Genomic DNA, 14625 nt, shown 5'->3' with positions numbered 1-14625 from the left:
TGAGGCTGCAGATTCCCCACCCCTGACCTAGAGAGACTCTTAAAGGAGCTTTCTGCTTCAAGCCCCTTTTTCAGATGAAGAAGCTGAGACTCAGATAAAGAGACTTGGCCATGATTACATAGTAAGTAGACATTCAAATCCATCTCTTCTTTTTTCATTACCATATTACTTCTAGCTACTATCATCTCTCATTCTTATGTAAAACCTCCTCTCAGGCTGCTTGCTCAAGCACTACTAGCACTGGTAGTTTGAGTCCCCAGAGGACATCCAACTATTTCCTTCAGGATTCTACGGCTAATCTAAGGGGGTAGGCTTTCTTGTATTGCCACTCATGAGTCTCCATCCACTGTGCTTCCAAAATATCAATCAACCAGTTGACACCAATTTGGTTTTTTTAAGAGATTTACTAAAAAAGATACAAGAATAGTAGTCATAAAGCAGTCCTTGAAACTGGGAGAACATTATCTCCTTGCATGGTACACTATTCCTCGAGAGAGTGGACTAAAATTTTCAGAGACCACATGTGGATAAAAATGTAGAATGGTAGCAACTGGCTACTAGAAGTCTTTTTAAGCTTTTTTCTGGAATCTGCATGAACTTTCCATTTAGATGTGACTCTTTTCTGGGCTCCAGGGGACAACATCCTAGTAGAATCTCACATTTGAACTTCCTCAGTCTCTCTAGTTTGTTGTAGGGATGCCTTTCTTGAGTACCTGATACAGAAGCTGCCACCAGTCACTGGTATTTCAAGGACACCAGACATTACTTATGACTATGGGAGTTTCAGTTATTCTTAAATTTCAAAGTTCCCAATGCTATTACCTAGTGAATGAATGGATAGAGGAGGGGACAGAGAAATACTCAATCTCTCTTCCATCCATGACAATTCCTTCAGCACGGTTTCACTGACTGACCTACTACAGAAATGAATAAAAGTCAGGACTAGCTTGCCATTCTTGTCCATAACCACAAAGGGAATGACTGATTCTCTTTAGCCAGTTACCAATTATTTTCCATGTAGTATCATCTCCTTTCATCCAATTATCAAAGCACTTCGTATCTCCCATCTAAATAATGACATGTTTTCATATCAGTGTTCAGGCCTTTGATTGATTGAAAGAGTCAAGATATCTTGGCCTTCTATGTTTATTGGGTTTGGGATTAAAAAAAATACCCTTAGACTTATAATGAAAGAAGTAAAAGACAAGGAGATGAGAGGAGAGGGAAATGGAGGGGAGGGGAAAGGAAGGGGAGGAAAGGAGGAAAAAAGAAAAGTAAGGAAAACTTCTTAAGAAACTATCGTACTTCTTTGGAAAAGTTGGCATAGAGAGAAATAAGAGTTACAGGATATTTAAACTGGCAGAAAGCATAGTGATAATATAATTTAACCACCTCCCTCTAAAACTGAGAAAACTGAGGCTCAGAGAGGAGAAATGACTGGAAATAAATGCTGTGACATTTTGCACAGGAAAATAGGTGTGAGAATGCATCTCAATGATGACTTATTTTATTCCAAGTTCAATGCATGAGAGCTGACATTTTCCTACATTAAAAAAAAATTCTTGCTACTCAATTAGCTTAGTGACTTGTGTTTTTGTGTAAAACATAGATATGGAAGATATATACCAAATTCAGTCTTCAAGCTTGGTGCCTTTATGTGTGTCTTTCTAGGTGAATTACTCCAGCATTCTTGAGTCCAAGGATGAAGCAAATCAAACTGTCTAGGTTTTATTTCAGACTGCTACTGCAATATAACTTATGTTTGTTTGCATGTAGTCAGATTTTGTTGTTTTTTTTCCAACTTGTCATCTCTACATTTAATTTCAAGTTACATCCAAATTATTTATCTTTGCAACTGTGAGGTCAATGGATTTGAAATTAAATGCCATCAGTAAGACTGAAATTTCTGTTAAGCTAATACTTTAAAAAAGATTCTGTCACTGCAAATTAACACTGCCTATGATTAGAACATAACCAAGCAGATGATGAGCTATACAGGAGAAAAATACCCCATTCATAATCATTGGAAGAGATGTTATTGGATACATATCTGAATGAGCTTAATATCTTTTAAAGCATCCATGACAATTAATGGCATAAATACAGAAGGAAAGAAAATTATCTTTAGCATTGTTGTATGATGACAAGACACAAAATTACACCTGCTCTGTATAATTAAAAATACATATTTCTCTGAAAGCAATGGAGGGGCACATGGTATATGTGAGGAGGATATAGCACATCAACAATGAGGACTTCTGAAGAATAAGAATAAAAGTCACCATCAAGGAATTTGATAGGAAACATAATAATAATAATAATAATAAATAATATAATATAACATAACAACATAATATAATAATAAAATAATAGGAAAAGAACATCACCTGTGTCTATGATGAGAGCAAGGATGACAGATCAATAGCTAGAGACTTCCTCCAGTATGGTTACAAGGTCAGGAGAAACTGAACAAGCTCTTATGATGAACTCATGGGAATATATGGAGCAATCAGAATGGATGGGCAGACAGAGAGATTGGCATCTGAATTGTAGGAGGGAACGTCTGAATTGATGAGATCATATCCATTTGAATATTAGAACATTTGAGAAATTCACCTCAGTTTTAACACCTAAATCCATATGTGTGTGTAGTAGGTATATATTTCTGTGTATATTCATATGTGTATATGTGTGTTTATGTGTATATGTATATATTCAGGTATGTGTGCATATATGTATATTGTATATGTCTGTATATGCATATGTACATACACATGCAAATATATCTACATAAAATTTCTTCAGTTTTAGTGGCTTTTAGTGTACTGTACATTACAGATAATACACATATATTTGCTTTATTTTTTTATGGTAAGGGTGATATTTAACAATCCTATCTTTTATTATATCATCTTTATTTCCCAATAGAGTCCTTTTTGAATCTACCACCCAAAAATCCTTCACTTACAGCAAAGAATGAGAGGAAGAACAAAAAAATACAATGAAAAGCTTCTGGGAAGATGGCAGCATAAATCAAAATATTCCAAGCTCTCAAGATTTTCCCTCACAAAAAGGATAAAACATTGCCTCAGGGTGAATATAGAGCAGTAAAAATGAGTAAGAGTAGGGGCAGAAAAGGGGTCCTTATGGAACAACTGGAGAAGATCTAAAGAAAAATTCTAGGACCAGGTGAGGATGTAAAGAGTAAACACCTCCAGGCTAGGAACCCTTAAACCACAAGCAGAAAGCCCTGAGGTTAGTGATGTTGGGAGAATACCTCACCTCCTCCTGCCCCAGGAACTTTTACCCCAGGGACAGTGAGGGGTGTTGGGCATCTGAGCAAGGGAAAAACAAGGGAACCTCTGCTGACAAGGAATGCCAGACCCAGCTGTACAGCAGAGATGCAGTCCAGGGCAAGAAGGAACAAGCACACACCTGTTGAGTGCAGAAGCAGTGGGGGCAGGGACACTGTTCGTTGAGGGCACTTACAGAAGGCTGGGGGTCTTGGTCTGGGTTCCAAGTTAGAGAGGGGAACTTAAAGAGGATGGGAGGCAAGCACCATCCCCTAGGACTGCAGATCATTACAAAAATTAAACTACTACAAAAAATAAATAAATAAAAACACAAAAGAGAAAGAATCCAGCCACAGAGAATTACAAGGGGAATAGAGAAGATCTTCAATTTCAGAAGAAGATACTGAAGTAAAAAAACTCTCTTCTACCCCAAAGAATAATGTGAAATGGTCACCTGCCCCAAAATAATTCATTAAACTTTAAAAAGATTTTTAAAATCAAATGAGATATTAAGGAAAAACAACAACAACAAAAACAATAAGAACGATTCAAGAAAAAGAAGATTATGAAAACAAAGTAAACCATTTAGAAAAGGAGATCCAGAGTCTTCAGGAAGAAAATTACCTCTTCAAAATGAGAATTGGGCAAGGGGAAGCCAGTGAAGTTATAAGAGGTCAAGAAATAATGAAACAAATATAAAGAATGGGAAAAAGGTCAAGATGGCAGAGTAGAAACAGGACCTCCCTGTGGCTCTGGCTCCCACCACCTCCAATTCATGTAAAAGGGGACTCTAAACAAACTTTGAAGCTACAGAACCCACAAAATGACACAGAGAAACTAACCTCCTGCTGAGGACAGCCCAGCAGGAATTGGCCAGCACAGTAATCTGGAAGCCAACTTCAGCCCCACCCAAGGTTTTAGCCCCAGGATGGGCCTGACCAACCACCTGCTGGAGGGCTTCCAGATCAACAGCAGCTGTGGCAATCCAGAATTATCAACACATAGATGCTAAGAACAAAGTGAGAGGTCAGTACAGTGTGGACTTTGGGACCCAATAGTTGGGAGTACTTTGGCTTTTGCCGCTGGGGCAAGAGGCTGCTGAGGGCTCTCGTAGAGCTGCTGAGGCCCATAGTGGAGCCGCTGTCACATGGCAACTTCAGCTCCTGGACTGCAGAGTATAGGGGGACCAAGAGACCAGTCTGAGGGGTAATCGCTCTTGTGTTAACCTGCTTGGATCTGGATTGCAGTCTAGGATGGAGGGCCTGGGTGTGCAACCAGTATGTCAGAGTATGTGGAAGCTTCAGAGAAGGCACCCAACCAATCCATCTGGCAGCTGAGAAAACCCCAGAGTTTGGTACAAAGCTCCCCTGTCTGGTAGCAGAGTCCTACTGTGACAAAAAGTCCAAAAATCAAGTAATTTAGTGTCAAAATGAGCAGGCAAAGGAAGCAAACCAAGCAAAGCAATCCAACATCAGGCTCTTATTTTGGGAACAAAAAAGGATCAAAGCATAGAAAAGGAGAAAGACAGTGAAGTCAGAACTCCTGCACCAAAAACTTCCAAGAAAAATATGAGCTGGTTACAGGCCATAGAGGTCCTTAAGAAGCACATGAGAGAAGTGGAGGAAAAATTGGGAAGAGAAATAAGAAAAATGGAAGAACATTATGAAATGAGAGTCAACAGCATGACTGAGGAAAATAACACTTTAAAAACCAAACTGACTCAAATGGCAAAAGAGGCTCAAAAATGCAATGAGGAGAAGAATGTCTTAAAAAGCCAAATTGGCCAGATGGAAAAAGAATCTCAAAAGCTCACTGAGGAAAATCAGTCCTTCAGAATTAGATTGGAGCAAATGGAAGCTAATGTCTTTATGAGAAATCAAGATGCCATTAAACAGATCCAAACAAAAGAAAGAATAGAAGGCGATGTAAAATATCTCATTGGAAAAACCACTGACCTGGAAAATAGATCCAGGAGAGATAATTTAAAAATTATTGCACTACCTGAAAGGCATGATCAAAGAAAGAACCTAGAAAACATCCTCCAAAAAATTCTCAAGGAAAACTGCCCTGATGTTTTAGAATCAGAGGGCAAAATAGAGGTTGAAAGAATCCACTGATGAGCCCCTGAAAAAAGATCCCAAAAAGAAAACTCCTATGAATGTGATAGACAGGTTCCAAAATCCCCATATCAAGCAGAGAGTATTACAAGCAGCCAGGAAGAAACAATTTGAATATTGTGGAAACACAATCAGGATAACTCAGGATCTGGCTGCTTCTAGACTGAGGGAACGAAGGGCCTGGAATAGCATATTCTGGAGGGCAGAGGAGCTGGGATTAAAACCAAGAATCACCTACGCAGCAAAACTGAGTATCACATTTCAGGGGAAAATATGGTCATTCAGTGGAATAGAGGACTTTCAAGCATTCTTGATGAAAAAATCAGAGTTGAATAGAAAATGTGACATTCAGATACAAGACGCAAGAGAAGCATGAGAAGCTAAACAGGCAAAAGAAAGCATAAGCAATTTATCAAAGTTGAACTATTAACATTCCTACATGGAAAAAATGATAATTGTAATTGATTAAACATTTCTCAGTATGAAAGTACTTGAAGGGAATAGAAATATACATGCATATATATATATATGTATATATATATATATGTTGGAGGGTGTACAGGCATATGAATACATATGTGAATGTGTGTATATATGTTTACAGGTATACATAGATAGAGGGCACAGGACCAATTTAATAGGAAGGGATGATACTTAAAAGATAAAATTAAGAGGTGAGAGAGAAATATAATGAGAGCAGATGGGGAGAGACAGAATGGGGTAAACTATCTCATATTGAAAAGGCAAGGGAAAATGGCTACAATGGAGGGGAAGAAAAGGAAGGCAAAAGAGAATGGGTCAATCTTTTTCTCATTGAATTTGGCTCGGGAAGGGAATGACATACACACTAAATTGGGTATCTCACCCTACAAGGGAGTAGGGGGGCAAGGGGATGAGAGGAGGGATGATGGAAGATAGGGCAGGCTGGGTGGGAAGGGAAGTTGGAAGCTTTTGAAAAGGGATGGGATCAAAGTAGAGAATAGACCAAGTGGGAGGTGGGATAGGAAGGAGGGAAATGTAGTGAGTCTTTTACAATATATCTATAGTGGTAATGTTTTGTATTACCTACTCATGTACAAACTATACTGAATTCCTTATCTCTCCAGTAAAGGTGGGTGACAAGGGAGGAAGGAATCAATCTGGAATTCAAAGTTGTAAAATCAAATGTTTAAATACATACTATTATTAATACTATTTTACAAGTAATTGGGAAATACATTATACAGGCACTGGGGCATAGAGACCCTCCATGCTCTACTGGAAAAATTGAAGGGTGTATGGGAGAAGATATGGGAGAGAGCGGATTGGATGAGGGGATATCCTGTAGGACTGCTATTTTGGGGTAGTGGGTAGGGGGGAATTGGGGAGAAATTTTGTAACTCAAATTCTGGTTGAAATGAATGATGTAAATATGAAGTTAATAAAGCATTTGAAAAATGAAAAAAAATGGGGAAAAAATAAAATATACTGTGAAGCATCTCATTAAAAAAAACACATTTTTTTCCTTTGGGGGTATTTTTGGAGGGGAGAAGGCAAGGCAATTGGGGTTAAGTGACTTGCCCAAGGTCACATAGCTAGTAAATGTATCAAGTGTCTGAGGTCAGATTTGAACTCAGATCCTTCAGACTCCAGAACCAGTGCTGTATTCACTGAGGCACCTAGCTGCCTCTAAAAAAATGATCTGCAGAACAGATCAAAAGAGAAAACATAAGAACATTTGTACCACCTGAAACCTAAGATTTAAAAATATGAATCTTAATACAATCATACAAGAAATAATTAAAGAAAATTGTCCTGAAGCATTAGAACAAGAGGGGAAAGTAAAAAAATCTTCCAATCACCACCTGAAAGCAATCCTACAAGGAAAACCCACAGGGATATTATCAAATTCCAAAACCTCAAGTGTAAGGAGGAAATATTATGAGTAACCAGAAGAAAAAAAAACAATTTAAATATGGTAGTGCCACAATTATAATTACACAAGATATAGCAGAGGTCACCCTAAAACACTGAAAGTCTTGGAATACTATGTATTGAAGAGCAAAATAATTGGAGTTCCAGTCCAAAACATCATACCCAGCAAAGTTAAGTATAATCCTGAATGAAAAAAAAAAAAAGGCTATTTAATGAAATGTTAGACTTCCAGGACTTGAAAAAGAAAAACTGAACTTAACACATTTGACATACAAGATCCAAGAGAAATATAAGGTACATACCAAGGACTAATTACAAGGTTCTCAATAAGGACAGACTGTATATATCCATGTATATTTTATGTATATAAATTTTTAAACATATGTCTAAGATTTTTATTAGTAATTGGATTATTGGTAAGAAAGATTGGGGTAGAGGGCTGGACCCAAAATGGCAGAGTAAAAGCAGAAACTTGCTTTATCTCCAGCTCCAACCACATGCAATATCTGTTTTAAAATGTCTCTAAACAAATTTTAGAGCTACAGAACCCACAAAGTGACAGAGAGAAACAAATTTCCCACTGAAGGCAGTCTGTCAGGCTGACAGGATCGGTCTATTGCACTGAGCTGAGAGTTGAGCACAGTCCCGGGTGAGCCATGCCAGCCCAGACTTGTGGCCTACACATCTTGAAGAAGACTTCAGGGGAGTGAATCACTGAGAGCTGTGGCTTTTTCCAGACTTCTCAACCCATAAAAGCCAAAGAGAAAGTAAAAGGTCAGTAGGGAACTCTTTTGGAACTGCGTAGTTCCAAGAGCTAAGTCAGCCCTTTCCTCCAGGGCAAGATGAGGCCCCAGTACAGAAGGTGCAATTGCTTCCAGGTGGTTACCTGGAGCTCCTGGCCTGCAGACCAGTGGGGGACCAAACAACCATTCAGAGGGCAATTGTTCTTGCTTTGACCCTCTTGGATCTGGGTTGCTGTCTTAGGTGGTGGTTCTGGGCTGAGGAACACTAGTGTGCCAGAGCTTGTGGTGGCTGTAGAGAGGGCTCCCTCCTCATAGCTCTGACAATGGCAAAAAAATCCCAGCAATTTGGGACAAATCTCTCTCCACTATGGAAGCAGAGTTCTATCATGGCAAAGAACTCAAAAGTCAATGTAATTGGCTGGCAAGATGAGCAAAGAGAGGAAGCACAATCAGACCATAGAAACTTTTGGGGGGACCAAAAGGATCAAAAAATGGAAGCTGAAGAGGACAACAAAGTCAAAACTCCTGCATCAAAAGTTTCCAAGAAATATATGAACTGGTCACAGGCATGGAGGAGTTCAAGAAGGATTTTGAAACTAAAATAAGAGAAGTGGAGGAAAAATTGGGATGAGAAATAAGAATGATGCAAGAAAATCATGAATAGCAAGTCAACAGCCTGATTGAAGAAAATAACACCTTAAAAATAGACTAAATCGGTCTTCCAGAGAAGGTTCTCACACCGCCATTGCAGCCATGTCTCTTGTAATCCCCGAGAAGTTCCAGCGCATTTTGAGAGCGCTCAACACCAACATTGATGGAAGATGAAAAATAGCTTTTGCCATCACAGTCATCAAGGGTGTGGGTCGAAGATGTGCTCATGTAGTATTGAGGAAAGCAGACATTGACCTCACCAAAAGGGCTGGTGAGCTCATTAAAGATGAGGTGGAGTGCGTGATCACCATCATGCAGAATCCCTGGCAATACACGATTCCAGACTGGTTTCTTAATAGACAGAAGGATGTAAAAGATGGAAAATATAGCCAGGTTCTGGCCAATGGTCTGGACAATAAGCTTTGTGAAGATCTGGAGCGACTGAAGAAGATTCAGGCACATCGTGGGCTTCGGCATTTCTGGGGTCTCTGGGTCCGAGGCCAGCACAACAAGACTACAGGCCACAGGGGTCACGCTGTGGGTGTGTCCAAGAAGAAGTAAACTACTTCACTGGCCTTGTCTATTAATAAATAGTTTATATCAAAAAAATAGAATAAATCAAATGGCAAAAGAGACCCAAAAAGCCAATGAGAAGAAGAATGCCTTAAAAAGTTGAATTGGCCAGATGGAAAAAGATCACTGAACAGAATAATTCCTTTAAAATTAGACTGAAGCAAATGGAAACTAATGACTTTATCTTTTTCTTTTTTTTTCTTTTTTGCCTTTTGGAGGGCAATTGAGGTTAAGGAACTTGCCCAAGGTTACACAGCTAGTATTTTTGTGTGGGTGTTAAGTGTCTCAGGCCGGAACTGAACTTGGGTCCCCCCAACTCCAGGGCTGGTGCTTTACTCACTGCGCCACCTAGCTTCCCTGAAACTAATGACTTTATGAGAAATCAAGAAAGCAAGATCCAAACAAATGAAAAAAAATAGAAGGCAATGTGAAATATCTCGTTGTAAATACCACTGATATGGAAAATAGATCCAGAAGAGATAATTTAAAAATTATTGGACTACCTGAAGCCATGATCAAAACAAGAGTCAAGGAATTGTCCTCCAAGAAATTCTCAAGGAAAATTGCACTAATTCTAGAACTGGAGGGAAAAATATAAATTAAAAGAATTCATTGATCACCTCTTGAAAAAGATACCCAAAAGAAAACTCCTAGGTAAATTATAGCCAAATTCTAGAGTTCCCAGGTCAAGGAGAAAATACTGCAAGCAATCAGGAAGAAACAATTTGAGTATTGTGGAAACACAATCAGGATAACACAAGATCTAGCAGCTTCCACATTAAGTGATCAAAGGGCTTGGAATATGATATTCCAGAGGTCAAGGTAGCTAGGATTAAAACTAAGAATCACCTACCCAGCAAAACTGAGAATAATTCTTCAGGGGAAAATATGGCTATTCGATGAAATAGAGGATTTTCAAGCATTGTTGATGAAAAAAAACCAGAGCTGAACAGAAAAATTGATTTTCAAATACAAGAAGCATGAGAAGGCAAATAGAAAAAAGAAATCATAAGGAACTTATTTAAGTTGAACTATTTGCATGCCAACATGGAAGAACGATAATTGTAACTCATGAGACTTTTCTCAGTATGAAGATAGTTGATGGGAATATATATGTGTGTGTATGTATATATGGTGTATGTGTGTATAAATATATATGTGAGTGTGTGTATATGTATGAACATGTATACATAGAGGGCACAGAATCAGTTGAATAGGAAGGGATATCTAAAAATAAAATTAAGAGGTGAGAAAGGAATATATTGGAAGAAGGAGAAAGGGGAGAGTTAGAATAAGGCATATTATCTCATATAAAAGAGACAAGAAAAAACTAGTACAATGGAGGAGAAGAGCAGGAAGGTGAAAGGGAATGGGACAACTTTATTCTCATTGAATTTGGCTGAAGGAGGGAATAGCATACACACTCAGTTGGGTATATTACCCTACAGGAAAGTAGGTGGTAAGGGGATAAGAGGGGGGTTGCTAGAAGGGAGGGCAGATTTGGGGAGAGGATAGTTAGAAGCAAACACTTTTGAAAAGAGACAGGGTTAAAGTAAAACATAGAATAAGTGGGGACAGGGTAGGATGGAGGGAAAAGTCTTTCACAATATAACAACTATGGAAATATTTTGTGTAACTACACATGTACAACCTATATTGAATTGTATGTCCTCCCAGTGGGGGTGGGTGAGGAGGGAAGAAATGAAAGAATCTAGAGATCAAAATTTTAAAAACAAATGTTAAAAAAATTGTTTCTTTACATGCAACTGGGAAATAAGATATACAGGCACTGGGGTATAGAAATTCATCTTGCCCTACTAGAAAGTTGGGGGGTAGGGATTGGGGAGGATATAAGAGAGAACAGATTAGGGGAAGAGGTATTCAGAAGGCTTGCTATCTTGGTGTGGGGGACAAGGGAAATATGGGGAGAAAAATTGTAACTCAAAATCTTGTGAAAGTGAATGTTGAAAACTAAAAATAAATTAATAAATTGAAAAAACTAAAAAGTTTTTTACCTATTTTTTTTTAATTATGGGGGTAGACCTGAGTATGACATGACTTTAAAAAGTAAAACTGTTTAGGAACAGCTAAAATGAGCATTTATCTTATACACATGAGGTGAGAGGAAGAATTGACACAGAGTAATTAAAAGAGGGAGAAGGGCTATTAGTTCTGGTAGCCTATTTTTATAAGCAATAGGTTCAAGGGGGAATAATACATATATACCTAGAAAAGTATAAGCCTCTTCTAAATTCTGAAAAATAGAAAACTAAGGGGATAGGATTGGGGAAGAAGATAAGGGAGGGATCTCTAGAGCACAGGATGGGGGAATAAGTTAAGGGGAGTATAGAAGAGTGTTTCAGTTAGTGGGAATGGGAGCATAAGGGAGAGATCCTTGGCGGAGGGCCGTAGGTTAAGTAACAGAAAGGCAAGGCAGTCGGCAGAAGTGAAGTAGAGGAGTCAGGAGGGATAGGAAATAAGAGACGTGCACAAACATAAAACAAAAATCAGGAGTAGAATTTGTTAGGGAAAGTATATTTTATGTATATATGTATGTATATATTTATATGTGGATGTATATATCTATATATAAATATCCTTGCTAAATTGTAGCCTTCTGGGGTGGGGGTAGAGGGAGGAAGGGGGGAAAAAGGACAAAGTAAAAAGTGCACAGCAGAGAACAAAAAAACTTACAAGTAAAAAAAGAAAAGATGGACAACTCTCAACACAACAAACAGTATCTATTATATAGGTTTTCTTTAAATGGAAATTAATTTCTACATATTTTGAATCCTTTCTTATCTTCTTCTCTGCAAGTGATACAATTTTTATTTTCTTATTTTGCATTTATGTTTTAATGCATTAAGTTTGTAATGTTTCTTTTCCCTTTCTTACTGTGTATTTAAATTTTAGAAAAAATCAATTAAAAAAGAAAAATTCAAACAATTCAACAACACTAGCACATAAGTCAAACTCAGCAATATATGAAGGTGAAAGACATCTAAACATTCATGATTGCAAAGAAGGGAGACACATTAGTACATCTCATCCAGCTAGGAAAGTTGTGATGACAAAGAACCATCAGGACTCCTTCAAGAAGAAGGTATGCCAGACTAACCTCATTTCCTTCTTTGACAAAATCACTAAGCTAATAAATGAGGCTAATGTGGTAAACATAGTTTATCTTGATTTCTGAAAATCTTTTGACAAAGTACCCCATCTTATTTTTTGTGGAGAAGATGGAGAGATAGCTGCTAGAAAATAATACTATGATCAAGTAAATTCAGGACTAGTTAGTAACCGGGACCCAAGACAGTTGTTAATGGGTCCATGTCAGTGCATCAGTATGTCATTAGGGAACTAGCCTATGGATTTGTCCTAGGCCTTATGCTAGTTAACATTTTTATCAGTGATTTGGATAAATGAATTGATGATATACTCATTATATTCTTGGGTGACACAAAATTGGTCAGGATATCTAATATACTTGATATCAGAAATCAGGATTTGAGTAATGATAAACTAAGGCATGGTACTGAATTTAATAATATAAATTACCTAACCATTTATTCATTGTGTGTATCTTTGTGTATATTTATATGTATGTATGTTGTTTGTAATTATATTTCTTGAACCAGAGGCAGCTAGTGGTGCTGTGAATTCAGCATTGGGCCTGGAATCCAGAAGGCCTGAATTCAAATCCAGCCTCAAATATTTGCTAACTGTGTGGCCCTAGGCAAGTGTCATAAGCATTTTTGCCTGTTTCTTTATCTGTGAAAATGGGATAATAAAAGCTCCTACCTCTCAGGGGTGTTGTAAGGATATAATGATTTAATATTTATAAAGTTCATACTGTAATACAACATAGTATATGCAACATAGTTTTTGTACTGTTCAGGCATATCTGACTCTCTGTGAACCCTTTTTGGGGTTTTTTTGGCAAAGATATTGGAGTGGTTTGCTACTTCCTTCTCCAGCTTATTCTACAGATGAGAAACTGAGGCTAATAGGGTTCATTGACTTGCCTAGGATCATACAGCTAACAAGTGTTTGAAATCAGATTTGAAAGTGAAAACCACAAAAATGAGTCTTGCTGATTTCAGCCCAGTGCTTTGTACACTGTGCCACCTATTTGGAACATAGTAGGTACCGTATAAATTCTTATTCCCTTTCTCTTCCTCAGCACGGTGCCTGGCACAAAGTCAGTATTTGACAAATTCATGTGATTGATTATAATAATATGAATTATAATGACCAGGCTTGGTCCTGGAGAAGAGTTGGGAAATTATTTCCTTCCATTCACCAAACAGGAGGACCAAAGCTTTAAATATATTAAATACTGTTAAGCATGACCAATGTATCATTTGGTTATGTTGAAATTATATTTATTCACATATCTGTCATCTATTTATCAGCTCTCTGACTGTCTGCTTGTTCGTTACTTCATTTAGTTATTTAGTTACTTATGCATTCATTCCTTTGTTTGCACTTTGCTTAATCTGTGTATTTAGTTATTTATTGCTTTTTATACTTCATTGTTTCAAAGGAAGATTCTCTGGGTAGGAGAGATAAGGGAAATATATAATGGCAAATGATTGTGAAGTAAAAAAAAAGAAATGAATGGAAATTTAAAAATTACAATGAGTAAATTATATTGTTATTTCTGAAAGTGTTCAGAATGGTATCTTGGCTTCACTAAATATAGCAATTTGGAAATCATCCACATGAAATCGTTGACCAGAAACTGCCTCTGGTGGCCTGAAATTGAATTATTTTTGATACTGAACATTCTGTAAAGGAATGTCATACATGTCACAGCAGTTACCTTCAACCCAAAGTTTCAAGATACACTTTGGAAGTATCGTATAATATACACTACTTTTGCAGGTCCTTTTAGAGAAAGAATTTTCTGAATGTGATGCTTTCCTTCTCAAAATCACTAGCAATCAGAGATGTGCTGGAGCCCCTGTGAACATTTAAACCTTAGAAATCAGCAGTTATAAATTAGCATCTGATTTATGGCTCTGTGGGATTCTAGACTTAAGAAAGTTTTAATGACACTTAAAAACATAACACTTAAGATAATGTTAATAATGCCGATTAACCTTAAAAGTGTGCGTGCATCTTTTCGTCACCCCGAAGCACCTTGTTGTTTAATATTAACCACTACACCCCTATATGGCTCTATAAACTCTGCCTGAGCTCAGCATGGATGCAGTGGAAGGCTCAAGGAATGAAGTCACTAAACTGAAGGCCTTGTGACTGTACACTAATCATGATAACAGCAACAACAATTGAGATTTATATGGTGCTTTAAGATTTTCAGTGTTTTAC

The 14625-nt window shown here is 37.6% G+C and overlaps 1 long non-coding RNA gene and 1 pseudogene across 2 annotated transcripts in view; both read left to right on the top strand.

Moving 5' to 3' along the window:
* The window catches only part of LOC138162938 (uncharacterized), a 1121756-nt gene that overhangs the window by 538191 nt on the left and 568940 nt on the right, over positions 1-14625 (top strand). The gene's annotated exons all lie outside the window — the stretch shown is intronic.
* Positions 8779-9321, top strand: LOC138162203 (small ribosomal subunit protein uS13-like; annotated as a pseudogene).

The sequence above is a fragment of the Petaurus breviceps genome, unplaced genomic scaffold (assembly GCF_028583685.1).
Source record: "Petaurus breviceps papuanus isolate PSGF00001 unplaced genomic scaffold, PetGlider_PUasm1.0 186, whole genome shotgun sequence".
Classification (NCBI taxonomy): domain Eukaryota; kingdom Metazoa; phylum Chordata; class Mammalia; order Diprotodontia; family Petauridae; genus Petaurus; species Petaurus breviceps.
Note: the sequence above shows the minus strand (reverse complement) of the source record. Positions and strands in the feature narration are given on the sequence as shown.